General features: G+C 40.6%; 1 long non-coding RNA gene across 1 annotated transcript; it reads left to right on the forward strand.

The window, feature by feature from the left end:
- The first annotated feature begins 9270 nt into the window (after nt 1-9270).
- On the forward strand, nt 9271-11140 carry LOC110874192. The gene is made up of 2 exons (XR_002555723.2): nt 9271-10238; nt 10503-11140. It is a non-coding gene; the product is annotated as an uncharacterized LOC110874192 (long non-coding RNA).
- The last annotated feature ends 686 nt before the right edge of the window (nt 11141-11826 follow it).

The following is an 11826-nucleotide window of genomic DNA, read 5'->3' on the forward strand; positions in this document are numbered from 1 at the left end:
CACCTTGCCCTTCTTCATAAGCACACACCCCATGCCTGTGTGTGATGCATCGCAGTAAACTACGAATTCATCAGTGCCTTCCGGTAATGTCAACACAGGAGCGTTGCTTAGCTTTTGCTTCAGGGTTTCGAAAGATTCTTGCTACTTCGGGCCCCAAATGAACTTTTCTTTCTTCTTGGTTAGGGAAGTCAAGGGCGCAGCAATCCTCAAAAAGTTCTCAATGAATCTTCTGTAGTATCCTGCCAATCCCAGGAAACTACGAATTTCAGTAGGAGTCTTCGGCTCTTGCCAGTTCATGACTGCCTCTACCTTAGCGGGATCCACCTGGATACCACGCTCACTCACAACGTGACCCAAAAACTGAACCTCTCGTAGCCAGAATTCACATTTCGAGAATTTGGCGTAGAGTTTCTCACGCTGTAGTAATTCGAGAATGCAACGAAGGTGCTTCTTGTGGTCAGCTTGGCTTTTGGAATATATGAGAATATCGTCGATGAAGACTATGACGAATTTGTCCAAGTACGGCTTGCAAACGCGATTCATAAGATCCATGAACGTAGCCGGTGCATTTGTGAGCCCAAAAGACATCACTAGCAACTCGTAATGACCATAGCGAGTCCTAAATGCTGTCTTGTGTACATCTTCATCTCTGACCTTTAGCTGATGATAGCCCGACCTCAAGTCGATCTTCGAGAAATAGCTTGCTCCTTGCAGCTGGTCGAACAGATCGTCGATCCTTGGCAAAGGATATTTGTTCTTTATGGTAACTTTGTTTAGCTCTCGATAATCAATACACAACCGCATCGATCCGTCCTTCTTCTTTACAAATAGGACAGGTGCTCCCCAGGGAGATGAACTAGGTCTGATTAAACCCTTAGCCAACAGTTCATCTAACTGGGTCCTCAGTTCCTTCATTTCCGTCGGAGCTAGTCTGTAAGGTGCTCTTGCTATAGGAGCTGCTCCTGGAATGATATCTATTCTGAACTCCACTTGTCTATCTGGTGGTAAACCAGGTAGTTCTTCGGGGAAAACCTCGGGATATTCAGAAATAACTGGAAGATCCTCTATTCTCGGCTTAGGTTCTTCAATTATCACCTGGGCCATGTAAATGACACAGCCTCTGTTCAAACACCTAGAGGCTTTGAGCATAGATACGTCCTCGGGCAATCCGTACTGCGTATCTCCTCGAATGGTAAGCGATTCACCACTCGGAGTCTTTAAAACTATATGCCTTTTGCCGCAAATGATTTGGGCCTGATTACGGGATAACCAGTCCATGCCTAGGACTATGTCGAAACCCGCTAGCTTGAAGGGAAGTAGAGATAAGGGAAAAGAATGGTTCTTAATGGACATTTCACATCCCTCTAGAACGGTGGTGACGGTTTCTATCGTGCCGTCTGCTAACTCTACTTCGTATTTTACATCTAGGGTTTTGATCGGCATATTTAACAGTTGGCAAAAATTCTGGTCTACAAAGGATTTATCGGCGCCAGAATCGAATAGTACTCTTGCAAATATATTATTTACGAGAAAAGTACCTGTAAGCACATTGTCGTCCTAAACCGCTTCCTTTGCATCCATGCGAAAGACTCTTGCATTTGACTTCTTGGTCTCCTCCGCCTTTCTGGCGTTCTTAGGGCAGTTGCTTTTGATATGTCCCTTTTCATTGCAACCATAGCAGGTTGCGTCTTTGATTTTCTTGCAATCCACAGTCTTATGATCCTTGGACTTGCATAGTCCACAGGAAAAAGTCTTCGGTTGGGACTGTGAATTTGATGCAAACCTACACTTCCCAGAGTGAGGTTTCTTGCAGATTTTGCAATTGGGTCTTTCACCAGCTTGCCCATCTTTCTTCGTCTCCGACCCTCTTTTGCCATCACCGTTTCCACGGTGCTTCTTCCCTGACCTTCGTGAGGTATCATCCTCACGTTTCCTCTTCTCAGCCTCCTTGCTCCTTAGTGCCCTCGGACGGACAGCATCTAATGTGAGGGACAAGGAGAGGTCAGTAACTGACCTGAAGGTCGTCGGCCGAGAGGCCTTCACACTAGCCTTTATCGCAGGCTCCAAGCCCCCAATGAAACGGGCAATTCTACGGGGTTCTGGTGTCACAAGGTATGGGACCAGGCGAGACATCGTATTGAAGCTCGTTAAATATGCCTGGCAGTCCAGGTTCGTCATCACCAGTGACACGAAATCAGCCTCTATCTTCTCAACCTCATGCTGAGGGCAGTAGTTCTCCTTAATGAGAGCAATAAATTCCTCCCACGTCATTTTGTATAGAGCAGACTTACCTGATGCCTGCACCAAAGCTCTCCACCATGCCAGGGCCTCGCCCTTAAATGACTGAGACACAAACTTCACCACGTCCTTCTCTGCACACCCGCTGATGTCCACGATAGTGTCTATCTCATCTAGCCAGGTGATACAGTCAACAGCACCTTTCTCCCCTGTAAATTCCCGGGGCTTACAAGATACGAAATACTTGTAGGTGCAACCCTTGGCACCGGATGTATCAGTGTACTTGCGATCGCGATGAACACTGTTCTCAGCTGACGAGTGATTGTCGTCATCTTTCTTGGGTTGGGAAGGTGGTTTGGAGTGTGTCTTTGGTTTGGAGAGTGGTTTTGTTACCGTTCTGCTATGGGACTCGGTGTATTGACGATCAAGCGCTGCCTGAACAGCATTGTCAATCAGAGCCTTTAACTGTGCGCCGGTCAGATGCACCTGCGCATTATCGTAATCATCTTCGTTTGTATGGCTGTTTACTCCGTTGGGATCCGCCATTGTAACTAGAATCTGTTACAGAAGATAACAAAAATTTATTTAGAAGCTTATTATGGAATTGTCTTTTATGACAATTCGTTAACCGTGGTAACAGAGACCATATCTGGTTAACTTATTGCTCACATAGTTTTAGGATTTGAATATATCCTAATTTAGCTATAACAATTATATTGGCGGCATAAAGCCTAATCATGAGGATGTTTTATAATATTAGCCGAGATTTCAGAGAATCAAAGGCATAGAGGTTCAAACCGTAGTTTTATTACCCCATTCTGGCAGGGAGTCATAGACCACCACTGTCCTTTGTCTTTATAAGATAATTATCACGGCCCATAGGCACTACACCACTAATGGATGTTTTAATAAGGTTGGCCCGTAGGCACTACACCACTAATGGATGTTTTAATAAGGTTGGCCCGTAGGCACTACATCACTAATGGATGTTTCAATATGGTTGGCCCGTAGGCACTACATCTCTAATGGATGTTTAATAATTTGATCGCCTTTCATTGATGATTTAGCCCCTGATTTATAAATCATTTAGTTGGGTCCTTAAAATCCTTTAAGGATTATTATATAAGAATGACGCGTGTGATTTTAACGAATCACACCTGCCATGAGTGTTAACATGCTTACAGAGGTTAACAGCGTATCTGAATCTTTTAATTAGGTCGTACCATCTTGACCGGATCTTAAAAGACACCAGGCTAGGTTTCACCCTTAAGATTCTTTATTCAGGCAGATCAATTAAAAGGAATGGTTTTGATTATTTCATATATCAAAACAAAAATTCTTAACATACATTCCATAGTTTCAAATACTATCACATATTGCCCTAAACGGGTCTTTAAACAGTACATACCTTTATAAAGGTTAAAATAACAAATAGGTCCATACAGGGACTAGTACACGACATATGTCCTTGTAGGATTTAAAATACGATAAGTCCATGTAAGGACTGAAATACCATAAGTGTCCACGTAGGGATTTAATTAAAAAGAGAAATTACGGTAGTACAGCTATTAAGGGCTAGTGGTCACGCTTCTTCTTTTTGCCCTTTAGTAGGTTCGCCAAGCCCTCGAGAAAACCTCGGTGGCTCTTTTTCTCTTCCTCAAACTCTCTCTCCACACGATCTAGTCGTTGGAGTATCTCTTCCTGCTCAGGGGGAGAGAAACATGGTTGTGGTTGAGGAACTGGAGGTCTAGGAGGTGCTGGATACCCATGAGCTGAGTAATCCGGCGCTCCTGGAGGTCCATGAGCTCTGTCTGGATAGCGGGCGTCATACCTGGCCGCTACCACATATGGGTCGCGCTCGTAATTGTAGTTGTAGTGAGCTTGCGACGTTGGCTCAAACGGGTTATAAGCCGTTGCGTACGGAGGTACTGGGCGGTCATCCCCAAATGGTGGCGAAGATGGCGCAACTGGTGCGGAATTTGCCTCTTGAACTGGGCTTGAAGGCCCTTCCTCCGGTACTGATGGATAGTGGCTCCCGCTTGAGTGGCGAGGGGTGCTGAAATGAAATTCCCCTCCACGGGTAGACATCCGTGCGCCTGATCTTCTTCGCCTTGGCGGATCAGGCATTACTGGCTGAGTCGGTGGGGGAGGCGGTGGCGTCACTGCTTCGAAGTGAGGATCCTCGGAAGGATCGCGCGGATGTTGCTGCTGCTGCTGCGATCCATGTTGAGATGGTGTATAATACCACTCGTGTTGATCAAACAAGGCCATGAAGCTGTCTGGGCCTTGGTACTGTGGACCATGATATGAAGATCCATCGGAGATCTCAATCGGGTGCGTGGGCGTACCACGAGCTGGTTCAGTATGATCCGTGTCTTCATCCATGTGATCTTCAGAAAAGTGGTCTTGTGGACCAAGCGGAACAAATCCAGCAGGTTCCTGTATGTAGTCAGCCGGATTAAACTGACCTCGGAAGTATGGGGTAGGATCACCAAAGGCACGGTGAGACACCGAGCGCTGTAGCGGTATGTAGGATGGCTGGGGGTTGTTCGGATCATTTTCGGAATCCGGTCCGAATGAGTGTCGATAAGATGGCGTCGAACTGTGAGAGGTCGAATGCCGTGCTGGTTCATAAAGATCTCTTCGTCGTTGTGGTTCTTCGCTCCTTGTCATCGAAGGAGGTCGTGTACCTGACGGTCCAACTTCATGATCGTTGTGGGTAACGATCTCTCCTCGGCCTCTTCTTCCCCTTCCTCGTCCTCGGAAGATAACAGGCGGCATTTTCCTGCTTCAAAACTTATTAAAAATCATAATAAAAATAAAGACAAAAAGGAGTATTAATCCGAATTTGTCCTAAGTTATTGTCTAGACTCAAGTATGTGCAATTGTGTCATTGAGATTAAACACTTTAGGATAGTGTTTAATTCACTCAATGTTGGCTCTGATACCAACCTGTCACACCCCGATTTCCACGTGTTTCACCGGTGGGCCCGGTGGGGGATTACCGTGACGATGTTGGCAACAATATAGTCAAACCACACAATTATATAAATGCACAGCGGAAGCGTAAAGATAAATATATATACTTCAACCTCTGGTTGTAATATCAAATGTATTACAGAAGTTGAATGTATCCACAGCGGATCAATAAAGATAAAATATTGTTCATTCAGATACAGCATCGAGTTTGCGAGACTATTCGTGATGCTTAGGAAGCTAATACCAGCCCATTTCGTATAGTACCTGCACTTAATCTTTTTGGGGAAAATACGTCAGTTTACACTGGTAAATACGTTCAACTGACACATTGAAAAATGTTTATTTAAAATTGATTTGAATGCACGAGGCACAAATTCTTTTATAACTTGGGAAAATCATAATAATCTTGTGAACGTATTACATGTTCTTTTATGCGTTCAGTAGCCGGGTCGTGTCGGGTTAAAGATTAATAGACACACCACATTGCGTAAAACCGTAGTATAGAAACCAACGGCTACGTCTTTTAATTAAATGTCGACAATATATACCGGGTGTACGCCTACACCGGGATGTCGATGGTCGTGGCCATTTCGTAAAATGATGCCAAGGATATCCGGGACAACGGTCATTAACCCCCCAAAGGCTTTTAAGAAACAAAACTGTTTAAATGAGCCGATCATAATATTTAATTAACCACCTAAGCGATGGAAAATATAATGCTCAATCAAGCGGTACTAACATACCGTATCCCAAGCCCGTATAGGGGAAATAAGTTAAAGTATTTACCTTTGCAAGTATTATTCCTTAGTTTGATTAAATCACCGATAGCTTTTACTGGGGCTCCTAATCTGGAACGAAGGTTTTAATTAACCTCTTAGAATCCTAATGGGTCTCTATATTGGTCGTAGCCTAGACCGGTTGGTTCCGGAATGTAAATATGGTTTAATCGCGCGAAAAGGCGAAAACCGAGAATGGAGTGTAATTTTGACCCAACTAGTTCAAAGACTTGTTTTATATGGGTTTATGGTTCACACTCTGGATTTTGTGGTTCAAATAATATAATTTGACCCGTATCGGCTAATTTATGAAAACTAGTTTCATAAGCCGAACCGTGCGCGCAATAGGCGAAACGGTTAACCATGAGAGTCTTACACTTATTTCCTAAGTCAATATGCCTTAAAGAGGTTGTGGTACCAGTAGGATACCTTCCGTGATGCCCGTAACGAGTTTAAGTTAATATTATGCCCCGTAGGGGCTTTTCGGTCATTTTAAAGACTTTTAAATGGCTTTTCGAGTTCTACAGGAAATCTGAGTTTCCCGAACAGTTTGTAAAGTCTAAAATACTTTATTTATTATTTAAAATCAGTAGCAACTGGAATTGGGTCAAAAGACCTTGTAGAACTCAAGTTTTGGCCGAAAAGGCATATTCGGTATTTACCGAACCGTAGCCATAACCGCAGGTTATGAGCAAGGTAAAAATTATTAAAAATCTTTAAAATTCCCAAAATATTATTTTATAACAGTGGGTAAAAGTTTTGGTGACGAAATCTTGGTTTAGATAGGCGTTATGCTAATTGCGCCGTTTATTACAAAAGTTTATTTTAATTGCGCTATTTAGCATAACTCCCATTCTAGACCTCGGATTGACGTGAAACTTTAAGGACATGCTTATAATTTGGTAAGCAAGGTTCTGGTCCATTCACGTGTCCGAAATACTCGTTTTTATTTTCAAAGGCCGTTACGGTCAACTTTTAGGCGATTAACGGAAATGCGCAAAAGACTCGGATAACTCATGAACCGATCACAGAGGTCTATACCATCATGTAACCTGGTCCTAAGAGAGTCCTAAGGCATATTTATACCTCACTAAAACGGGTCAGAACTGAAGTCAAAGCAAAAGTCAAACTTTTGCGACATTCGGCTCCGAACCGGGTCAATATAGCAAATGGTCGATTCAAACGAGCGCAAACAAGTTTATATACTTAATATCATGTTTTATGAGTGTCAAACCAGGTTCCATAGCATATACATCACAGATTATGCATAAATCGCAAAAATAGCTTTCTGTTGACTTTTTAACCGTTCGTTTGACTCGACATTTGAGCTAGTTAGAGTGGTGATCAGATGGAACCCTTTTAGAGGTTTATTACCCACATTAATACCAACTCATAACTACCTTTGATTCGTCATAAGACTGAACCATCTCGGATTTATTTTAAAGTCAAACCGTATTTACGACGGTTTGGTTTCTAGTGATTTACTAAGCGTAAATTGATCTATAAAGGATCTAAGCAACTTACAGAAGTTAAGACTTGCTTAGAGAGCAATGAAGAAGACTTGAGAGCTTTTGAAATGACCAGATGAGTGAGTTTGAGTTGTGATGAACTTATGAACACAAGCTTGCTATTTATAGCCAAAGACATGGTCCAAGATCATCACACAATGGTCTACAAGTGCTCATGGATGATGGGCAGGTGTCCCTAAGTGTTATGGGTCGAGTAGAGGGCGCCCATGACCCTGGAAAACCCATACATTAATGTCTTGCCGCTTAAAGGAGCCAACAGCCATAATTCTGTCGCTGGGCATCGCTTACGGACCGTATGGCTTCGGCCTTGCGGTCCGTAAGCCATAGGCGGATCAATTTTAATCATTCACCTCCTTACGGTCCGTAAGGCATCCCCTTTACGGTCCGTAAGGGGTTAAAAATAAATCTTTTTCAAATGATTACTAAATCTTTATATTAAATATCGAATCTTCGGTAATTAATAACTTGACCTTTCGGGTTTGAAGGGGTAACTTTGCGATATGGCCCTCGTTTAATTACAATTAAGGACCTCACGTTATTTATCCGTATCGATAAGCCCCTGGTTAATTTATTTATTTATTCAGAAGGCCTTAATTTATATTATTGACGCTTTTAACCCTTCTCCTACGAATTCGATCGTAACTTTCTCGTTTCATAACGAAACTTCGCGAAATTTATATATTACATTCTAGTGAGTGTATAATACCGTTACAAAGCCTTGGGAACGTTAAAGGGTCACTCAGAGGTATAGTTTATACATGTTGACACATTTAACCCCTGTAGCTTGTAATCTCTCACTTTCTTTCGCGTTTCGCTTCCGTACGATCTATGATTTATTCGTTTGAAGGTACAAGCATTATTTAGGGTTACTATACAGTATACTTACCCTTGTTTGACAATTATAACCCTCGAATTTACATACTTTCAAGGTTTGTCAAAATTAGTCCTTTATTTAATATAGATGCCACGTGTAATCAATTGACACGTGTTAACACATCATTGGACACAAAAATTCGAGGTGTTACACGTTCTCTATAAAAAACACAACACTTAAACGCTTTACCAATCGCTAATCGCACTCGCATGTTATACGTGATTAGTTGAATACTTGTTGCTATGTTACACAAGGATGACTTGTCCAACCGCCTTTAGCAACGATAGTACTATAGTTTGGACTCAGCACTTGTTTATTCAGGGGTTGTTAAGGATCACATATTTTACTTCACGTGTTCGCTTCGGTGGACATGTGTCGCGCATACTCTACTCGCAGTCATATTGTTAGCTTGTACCATTGTTGATAGTTACTTGATTCGCCTGATACGTGTTATGCTGGTTATGCGTAAACGCTTTTATACTATATCTATGCTAAACTTATGTACTCACATTTACATTCTTTGTATTGACTTTTATTTTAACGTATGTGACAGGTTGATGGATGTCAGCTGCAAATGGATAGGAAGTCTAGAAACTCACCAAATAAAATCTAGGTTGTCGAACTTGTTTTTGTTTGAGAGATGTGAACTCCGTTATGACTGTTTATTGAAATATTTGTTTATTAGTATGGGATAATGAACCTTTTAAATATTGTCATTAAATAGTTGTTATGGATTCTCTTGAGCAATCTGGTTCGCCTAGTGTCGTGCCCTGATGATTCCGCCATCGGTTGGGGTGTGACACGTCATCCATTTCTCGGTCACCTAAACACATCTTGTCAAAATAATTTATGGCCTCAAACACATCAAATCATTTTAGTCACCGGCAACCTTATTTCCATCTATGCCCTCTGGTTTTTCTTACAAGTTACAACCATATCTCTAGATCTCAAGTCTCTTCATCTTCTTCAATTAAGCATCAACCATATCTCTAGATCTCAAACTCATCAAGCAATATCATTTAATAGACTATAAACTCCAAAATCAATCCTGAACTTTTTCATACAAATCCAAAAACACCCTTTTCATACAGCCCAAAGTTTGCAACTTTTTCTTACAATCTTGAACGGTGATAATAACTTTTAGGTTAGAATCTTTAATTTGTTTGGATATCTCTCCAACAGTGTGCCGAGGATTAACTGTGGTGACAATGGCACCAAGGGCTATGATGGAGTACACTGTAACACTGTATTGAATTGAATTTGGGGCGAGGATGAGAACAACGTCGGTTTTGGTGATGCCAGTTGGGTGTTGAAGGTGTGTGAGAGTTTAGCGACGGTGGTTTTGAATTGGGAAAAGGTGATCTTGAGATCTGGATATCGTTGATGCTTACTTGAAGAAGATGAAGATATATGGATGCAATTTATTTATTTATTTATTGAAGGATTTATAAGTAGGTTGGTGAATTGACACAAATGCCCCTCATGTGAGAGGCACATGACTAGTTTTAACCGAGTAAATGAATAAATTAGTGATGAGGGCCAAAAGGGTTAGAAAAAAGACGTTGGAGGCTCAGATATTAAAAGATTTCTTTTTATCTTAAAAGGGTAAAAGTGATATAAGCACGGGTCAAAATCATAATTTATTCTAATATAAGCTTTTTCTTACTTTAAAGTTATATTCCGTCATTATAAATACTCTTTTATTTTGTTAAGCCCTAGCCGCCCTAACACAACTTCTCCACAATCGTACCCAGTCACATACCTTTTTCCGACCACCGGCCGGCCGTCATCATCCACCACGCCGGAGCTCAACCAGTCAATCGTCAGTATCCCACTCGCTAGGTATCTTTACTTTCCATCGATTAACTATGATTAACTTATTATCATATCGTTATGTTAAAAGTCTGAATTTTATTTCATATTTCACCAAGTTCTAGATCTAATGATTTATTGATTATATGTATTGATTTGAATAATGAAACGGTACCCATGTTGGTTTATTTGGGCTTTGACTTTTTGACCGGTTGAAATTTATAAACCTAATCAAGATTTGTGTGTTGTAATTTTAAAAGATGTTCAAATCTGATTTTATAAATTTATAAACAGGATTATGCAGTATCTATTTGGTGATAATAATGGTGGTGGCAACTTGTTATCATCAGTTACAGAGGTGAGTGTTGCATTCAAAGTTTTTGATGATGGAATGAGAAATACAAGATCTGATAAGGTGAACAAACATTCATGTGTCGTAAATTGTGGTCAGCGTATAACATGAGTTTAAAGTGGACTAGACTACCTTCATAATGGTGTTAGCGGGATTGAACTACCTTCACATGTTTATTGACACTCAATACAAAGTCATACATCGTGATGTCAAAAGCTCTAAATCTCAGTTTCAAGTTAGGGACAGGTATACTCTATATTAGATGCAAAGAGTCAAGAAAACGATAAGTGTTCAGTCCGCATTGAATTACATTCACATTTGTGTTATTTTATAACACAAGTTATGCATCGTGACATAAAGAGGTCAAGTTATTGACATTGACAAAGTAAATATATATTTACTAGCCACACTTCAAAAAGTTTGCACAAGCGTTTGTAACCCTAAGTAAATATATATTTACTAGCCACACAACAATGACCAGGCAAAAGAAAATTTTAATGGTCTATTTTTACTAGCTGTACAGGGCCCCTAAGGGGACCTTAGGTAAAAAAAATCAGGATACTCCTGAATTTATCTTCTAGTTCTGCCATTGGCTACACCCTTAATTTATCAAGGTTTTTTCCTTAACCTCCGAACGTCCAAATAATTAGTCCAAGTGTCTAACTGAAATGATACCGACCGAATTCCTGGTAGCCCGCTGTGGAGCGTGGGTAACCCCATTGGTTAGTTTAAAAATACAAAACAATGTGAAACAATTCCCTTACCTTGTAATGGTTTGAATCCATAACATATATGGTACAACATAAGAAGATTTTTGTTGTTGGTGTTAATGGCATATGATGGTGTTAATGCGATAAAGGGACGGTGTGTGTATGTGTTTTGAATCTGGATTGAGAGAATAAGGTGTGTGTACGCCACCTCATTATTCCCTTAGATTTCCTTAAAGGTGAAAAGTGGAGTTCCTTGGACTCACTAAGCCTTTTTTTAAAAATTAGTTTAATGTAAATAATAAACAATTAAAAATGTAATTTCATACTGATTTTATTAACATATAAAAAATTTCCCCTTTGTTTAAGAAGATGTTTTTTTTAAAAATTTTTTAACCCCATCTTTTTATTTTTAAATATGAGAAAACATGATAAACCTTTGAAATCAAGAGTAACACAAATCTTCAACACTGTTTAAAAGATTATCAACATGAGAATATGTAACGATAACCTACACTAATAACTAGGAGTGTATACGGTTCGGCTCTGTTTTGGGTAA

This window comes from Helianthus annuus, chromosome 9, assembly GCF_002127325.2.
Source record: "Helianthus annuus cultivar XRQ/B chromosome 9, HanXRQr2.0-SUNRISE, whole genome shotgun sequence".
NCBI classification, from domain to species: domain Eukaryota; kingdom Viridiplantae; phylum Streptophyta; class Magnoliopsida; order Asterales; family Asteraceae; genus Helianthus; species Helianthus annuus.